The sequence below is a fragment of the Mytilus galloprovincialis genome, chromosome 7 (genome assembly GCF_965363235.1).
Source record: "Mytilus galloprovincialis chromosome 7, xbMytGall1.hap1.1, whole genome shotgun sequence".
Taxonomy (NCBI): domain Eukaryota; kingdom Metazoa; phylum Mollusca; class Bivalvia; order Mytilida; family Mytilidae; genus Mytilus; species Mytilus galloprovincialis.
The window spans coordinates 87090051-87096848 of record NC_134844.1 but is presented as its reverse complement, the minus strand read 5'-3'; positions in this window follow the sequence as shown (position 1 = coordinate 87096848).

The following is a 6798-nucleotide window of genomic DNA, read 5'->3' as shown; positions in this document are numbered from 1 at the left end:
GTACTTGTTTTTGTTTTTAATTTGATTACACAATTCAATAACATTTTACACAGTTTATAACTGCCAACTTTATTTCATCAATATTTAACTTCCATAAACAACACCTTAAAATACGTATAAAGTCTGCAAGAGGTCAGAAGGTAAACATCAAACTCTTTATAAAGCTATATTCAATTGAAGTCAAGATAATTCAGAGTCAATGATGATATAGTGTAATGGGTCATAACCAGTGACACAAAGTTCATGTATGTTTGTAGTAAACTTTTGTGGTTTATTAAATAGACGACGTTTGAAGTTATCATTCTATAATATATCAAACAAAATTCTTTCTAAAACTGCTCTAGATATCTTAAACGCTTATTCATTCACATCATTCAAAATGTTTTTTTTTTTAATTTAAATTCATTATAATCAGATGTAATCATGATTACTTTGCCAATCTAATCAGACACTTTCAGAAATTATGTAATCATTAATTTAATTTAATTGTACAAATGACAAAGTAATTGTAATTTTATGAATTACATTGATAGTAATCGGACCCGTCTCTGCACTACAGGCCCGATCCCTTTTTCATAAACGACGGGTGCCAGATCGTAAGCAGGATCTGCTTATACTTCTGGAGCACATATGTTGGTGATGTTCCTGTTTCTAAGGGTTTAGTTTTCTAATGTGTGCTATGTGTACTATTGTTTGTCTGATTGCCTTTTCTTTTTAACAATGTTTTTGTCAGTTTATTTCCGATCTATAAGATTGCCTGTCCTTCTGATATCGTGCGTCCCTCTTTCCATTAATATATGGGATAACAAATTTTCTATTTATCAAATATTGGTATATTAATAATGTCATAACGACCTACTAAAATGTTGGACGTTGTCATAATACAAATCGTTGAATAAGAAAAATGTCATCCATAATTTATTTTAAAGTCTAGCATATTACTTTCATTAAGACGAATTAATGCCTACATGGTATGTTGCACGTACACCGTGGAGTAAATTAAAACTTGAGATGCAAATTAATCTTAAAGATGAAGATTTATAACTTCACATGGTATATCATTTGTTTAATATTAGTCTTGAAATGAATTAGGTCTGGAAATACGCACGATGTTTTATATTATTAAATAAGAATTGCTTGTCTCCAGAGAGACCAATATCGTGTATGATTTGTTCACAGACAATATAATAAAGTTTTTTTTACCTAGAAGGGAACAAAATTAAATACCAATCTGTCAAATTAATTAGACTTCTGAAATTAAAAGCATTCATATTCTGAAATTGACACTGATTCCCAATAGTGTTCGAAATGAAAGAATTTTAATTTATTATACTTTTAGGCAAAGTCCCATGTTATTATATATCACTAACTAATAGACTATCAACACCGTGCAAACATTAAAAGAGTATGATTTATAAGAATATTAAGTGATAAAGTTAAATTATGTACAGGAGTCTTGGTACATTCATACAAAAAGGAGGAGAAGCATACTGTCCTAAAACATAGTGCAATTTCAATAAATGTTGAGCAACACCGACCAAAACAAGAAGCGAAAGCCAGATATTCCAACAAAAAAAAATAACTTTGTGCAACACGAACCCTACCACAAAAACAGTGGGTGATCTCAGGCGTTCCGGAAGGGTAATAAGATCCTGGTTCACCCGTCGTGTTGATCATGTTTTTACAAACCCGGTAAATAGTATGATCCGGTAGTTCACACTCGTCAACAGATTTGCTGCAGAACGATCAAATAATTCTAAATGTGGCGAAATATTTTGCAGGAACTTGTAAGGTTTTAAGTGATGACCATGATGACAGACGAAGTTTCACTTAAGCCAATAATATGAAGAGTACACATTTGCATAAAATAGTTCTATGTAATGTATTAAGCATCTTTATTATCATACAAATAGCACTTTCAAGATACGTGGGCTTTGATTAATAAATGATATAGTGCATTGTGAATGTAATAAAACTAATCATCAGACTGAACAATGTGGCGGCTAACTTAGTAATTGTGTATAAAATTTGTTACTTTTTCAATATAGATATTACAAACTGTGCTTACCCTTAATATACTTGCCCATTGACTGAGTTTTTACGACGGTTGAAGAGATTATTGTCTGTCTGAAATTGTCTATAACAGTTAAGACGTGAAAATAAAACAGTCCATAATTATTTATTTTCTACGATTAAACGGTAGTTATATTAAATGAACGTATCAGCAATAATGTCCTCCCGATTGCAGACGATAGTAAAATAAATATCGTCGTTTTTATTTAAAATGGACGTTCAGACAATAGAATCTTTAATATAGCTGATTAAAGTGTTGAGAAGAAATATTTCTGCACGGTAAATTTAGGCTACTCATTTTCCAAATGCAAAAAGGTTACGGTTATCAGTAATTGAACATGTGTTTGTATGCAGTCTTCAAAAAACCACGCAGTCAAAAATCCTTGAAAATGCAACATTTCGTCAATCAACGTTCCACAAAAATATCTAATTCAACAGTATATATACGCAATGCCAAATTTGTATTCGTAATTGTATTTGTATAGGTTTTAGTCTACGTTGGGAGATTGTATGGTGATATATAAAAACGTTATAATTGTTAATTCTAAAAGTGGCAATCATATCATTTTCTGCGTCTGAAAATGTCTGTACCAAGTCTGGAATATAACATATGTTAATAATTCGTTTAATGTGGTCGAGCTTCTGATTTTGACATTTGTTTAGGACTTTTGGTTTTGAATTTTCAATATGTTTTAGTTATTTATTTTATTCATATATCTTTGGTTTGATATGATACAATGAACTAGTGCACTTAAAGATTGTGGAGACAACATGTAAACAAGCTTTTGATAAATTATCTGGTAAAGATCGAAAGGAATTATCTTAAGTAGGACCAAAGATTACAAATCAATACTCAACACAGAGAAATTTAGATTCATCAAATGACACATTCCATACAGTTATGTCTCATCACGACCATGCCGAAGCCTACTATTATAACTAATAAGATGTAAAAGTAAGATGGTACCTAATGGAGTGAAACGCCACTAATTTAGTTATGCCGATGTGCAGACACCTTAGTTATATCTATTAAAGAAGATATCAAGATAGCCCTACAGTCTAATTCTGGATTTTTTGGTAATCGTATTTATAATCCTGGTACCTTTGATAACAATTTAAAAATGTTGATAACTCTCTCAATTTCTAAGAAAGCAATACAAATAATGTCATATTATGAAGAAAGCGCAAACCATTATTTCTAAAAGAGTTATGACAAGAACATCGTTGAACCACACTCATACGTTACCAAAATGCGTGTGTATGTATTCATCAGTTGATACAAATGTTTTTTCTTCAATATGATCAATATGGAGATGAAAATTGTTTGTTAACATTCGAATTAAGAGGAAAATTAGTTGACTTGCAAAAAAACATGACTTCTTCCTCATTATATTATTAGAAAAATTATTGAGTTGGAAACTTGAATAATTCAGTCTGAAATTATTTGAAATCTACAAAAAGTTTTTCTTAGTACTCGTTTATATCAATTATATAATCCTATAAAAAAGAAGATGTGGTATGATTGCCAATGAGACAACTATCCACAAAACACCAAAATGACACAGACATATACAACTATAGGTCACCGTACGGCCTTCAACAATGAGCAAAGCCCATACCGCATAGTCAGCTATAAAAGGCCCCGATAAGACAATGTAAAACAATTAGTATAGCATAGAAAATGTGCTACTACGTTTTTAAATGGTATTCAAGTTTTGCTCCAGATATTAGATTGTGGCAAATGGACACAGTTACTGTTGATTCATGTGCGGTCATGGTTCACCTGTACTCATGCATAACATTGATATATACCATGAATGATACAATATCTACGAGCACAACAATGGTCCCTATGTGCATAGATAACCGATACGGGCGGGGGTAGTTTATGATATTAATAGTCTTTAGAAATACGTTTGACTCCTGAAATACTGTTTAAGTTTACTTATTAGAACATAGGCAAATCCAAATTTAATAGCTACGAAAACAAATATTATTAACAGTTTATGCACATCCTTATATTGCAACGTGTGTGGAGTGCCACATGTGGAGCAGGATCTGCTTACCCTTCCGGAGCACCTGAGATCACCCCTAGTTTTTTGGTAGGGTTCCTGTTGTTCATTCTTTAGTTTTCTATGTTGTGTCGTGTGTGTTGTTGTTTGTTTGTCTTTTTCATTTTTAGCCATGGCGTTGTCAGTTTGGTTTAGATTTATGAGTTTGACTGTCCCTTTGGTGTCTTTTGTCCCTCTTTTGTATTGACGACTAAACACAGTGGTGTATGCATTTTGTTTTTTGTTCATTTTTTGTACATAAATAAGGTCTTTATTTTTCTCGTTTTTGTTTTACATTGTCATTTCTAGGCCTTTGAAAGGTGACTATGCGGTATGGGCTTAGCACATTGTTGAAGGCCGTACAGTGACCTATACTTGTTAATTTCTTAGCATTTTCTGTTTCTTGTGGAGAGCTGTCTCATTGGCGATCATACCATATTTTTTTAATTTACAGCAAATAACTTAATTTTTTTTGTTATCCCTTCTTCGGAGATAATCTCAATAAAACACCCTATAAGTTCATTTGCAAACTCGAATGTACTTTTGGATTATCATATAATTTTATTGATGAGACGGTTTCTGGTTTAATGTGAACTATGTTGCTGTCAGCGGAGTTGTTACATCTTCGAAAGATAATGATTACTAACCGATTCTTTTTCTATTAAACCTGAAACATACAATTTTGTCTCGAAGAAATGTAGAATCTTCCAATCAATTGCAGTATATTCTCGCCTAAAAGCAATAATAAAGAAAGAATGAACTTATTTTTGCTGTATTGCAAATGATAGATTGTTATATACTAATTTTAGATGAGACAATAATATTCAATGTTCATTGCTGGTTAAATTTTAAAAACACTGTTGGTTAAAAGCGCTTGATTTTGTCATTTTTTTGTGAATTTACCTTTTTGAATTTGTCTTGAAAAAGAGGGACGAAAGATACCAAAGGGACAGTCAAACTCATAAATCTAAAACAAACTGACAACACCATGGCTAAAAATGAAAAAGAACAAACAGACAACATCACACACGACACAATATAGAAAACTAAAGAATAAACAACACGAACCCCAGCAAAAAAATAGGGGTGATCTCAGATGCTCCGGAAGGTTAAACAGATCCTGCTCCACATGTGGCACCCGTCGTGTTGCTTATGTGATAACAAATCCGGTAAATAGTCTAATTCGGTAGGTCACATTCATGAAAGGGAAGGGGATTGTAGTTACGACGTTTGAAGATTGGTATGTTTGTTATACTTTGTCACGTCAGCAGTAATTATGTTATCAAGTTTGCCAAATTGTCGATGCGTTACATAATTTTGAAGACTTTCTTGCTACCAGTTATACTTGTATCTATTGCTCACAATTTGAAGACTTCAGGTACACAAGAAAAAACTTCATAAAAGTGAATTAAAAAACTAACAAAATTAATAATAAATAATTGATATATCTTTCGAGGTAAACTATTTGTATATCTATGTGATAATAAAAATTTATAAATAAGTCTAAAACATGAACTCATCCAATTGCAAAAAAACCAACTTATCATAGATCCCAGGATCGAAATCATGCTTTACTTTTCTACATTGGTTAGAGGTATAGGGGGAGGGTTGAGATCTCACAAACATGTTTAACCCCGCCGCATTTTTGCGCATGTCCCAAGTCAGGAGCCTCTGGCCTTTGTTAGTCTTGTATTATTTTAATTTTAGTTTCTTGTGTACAATTTGGAAATTAGTATGGCGTTCATTATCACTGGACTAGTATATATTTGTTTAGGGGCCAGCTGAAGGACGCCTCCGGGTGCGAGAATTTCTCGCTGCATTGAAGACCTGTTGGTGACCCTCTGTTGTTGCTTTTTATTTGGTCGGGTTGTTGTCTCTTTGACACATTCCCCATTTCCATTCTCAATTTTATAACATAGTAACGCAACTTTGTTAGCAAAACACATTCATCAAATTATTCATGTTCTAGATGTGATATGTGTGATATTTAATTTAAGTCAATTTTATCTTCTCTATGTTTTATTTGTATACTTGAGTTGGTGATATTATTCAGACTATAAGAATTAGTTCAAACTGAGAAAAAAACCCGAATAATCAAATAATCAAAAGTATGAAATTCTGAATAAATTTTGATTATACTAAACATCCTTACATTTTATTATGTTTATAGAGCGGGTATAGATTAGATAACTAAAAAATGATAATGAAAATTAAGCGCATTTCAAAAGTTAAGACGATTATAAAAGACGCAATAATTGAATATCAACAACCTAATTCAATCATTGTTTGACCGGTACAAATTTAAAGGACCAAAATACATGCGATAACCACAACACAAAATCAGAGTTATTCCAGAGAGAGGTAAACATTACGATGAAATATTTATTAGAAATACTTCAAAATTACAGCATATAAAATTAGACAGTTTCCGTTGATATTAAACAGTGTTTCATTCAATTAAAGTTCAAATCAATCAAACAGCAAATACTATTACAAACATTTGGTGGATGTTGTATCTTAAATTAAATGTTCTAATTACATTTGCATCTTTAATCAAGAAAGGAACGTCAATCAATGACATGCATCGAAAATTCTCAAAAAACGATTTTAAAATAATCCAAATTATATAACATGTGTGTATGAAATAAATCAGAAAGTAAACTTGGAATCAACT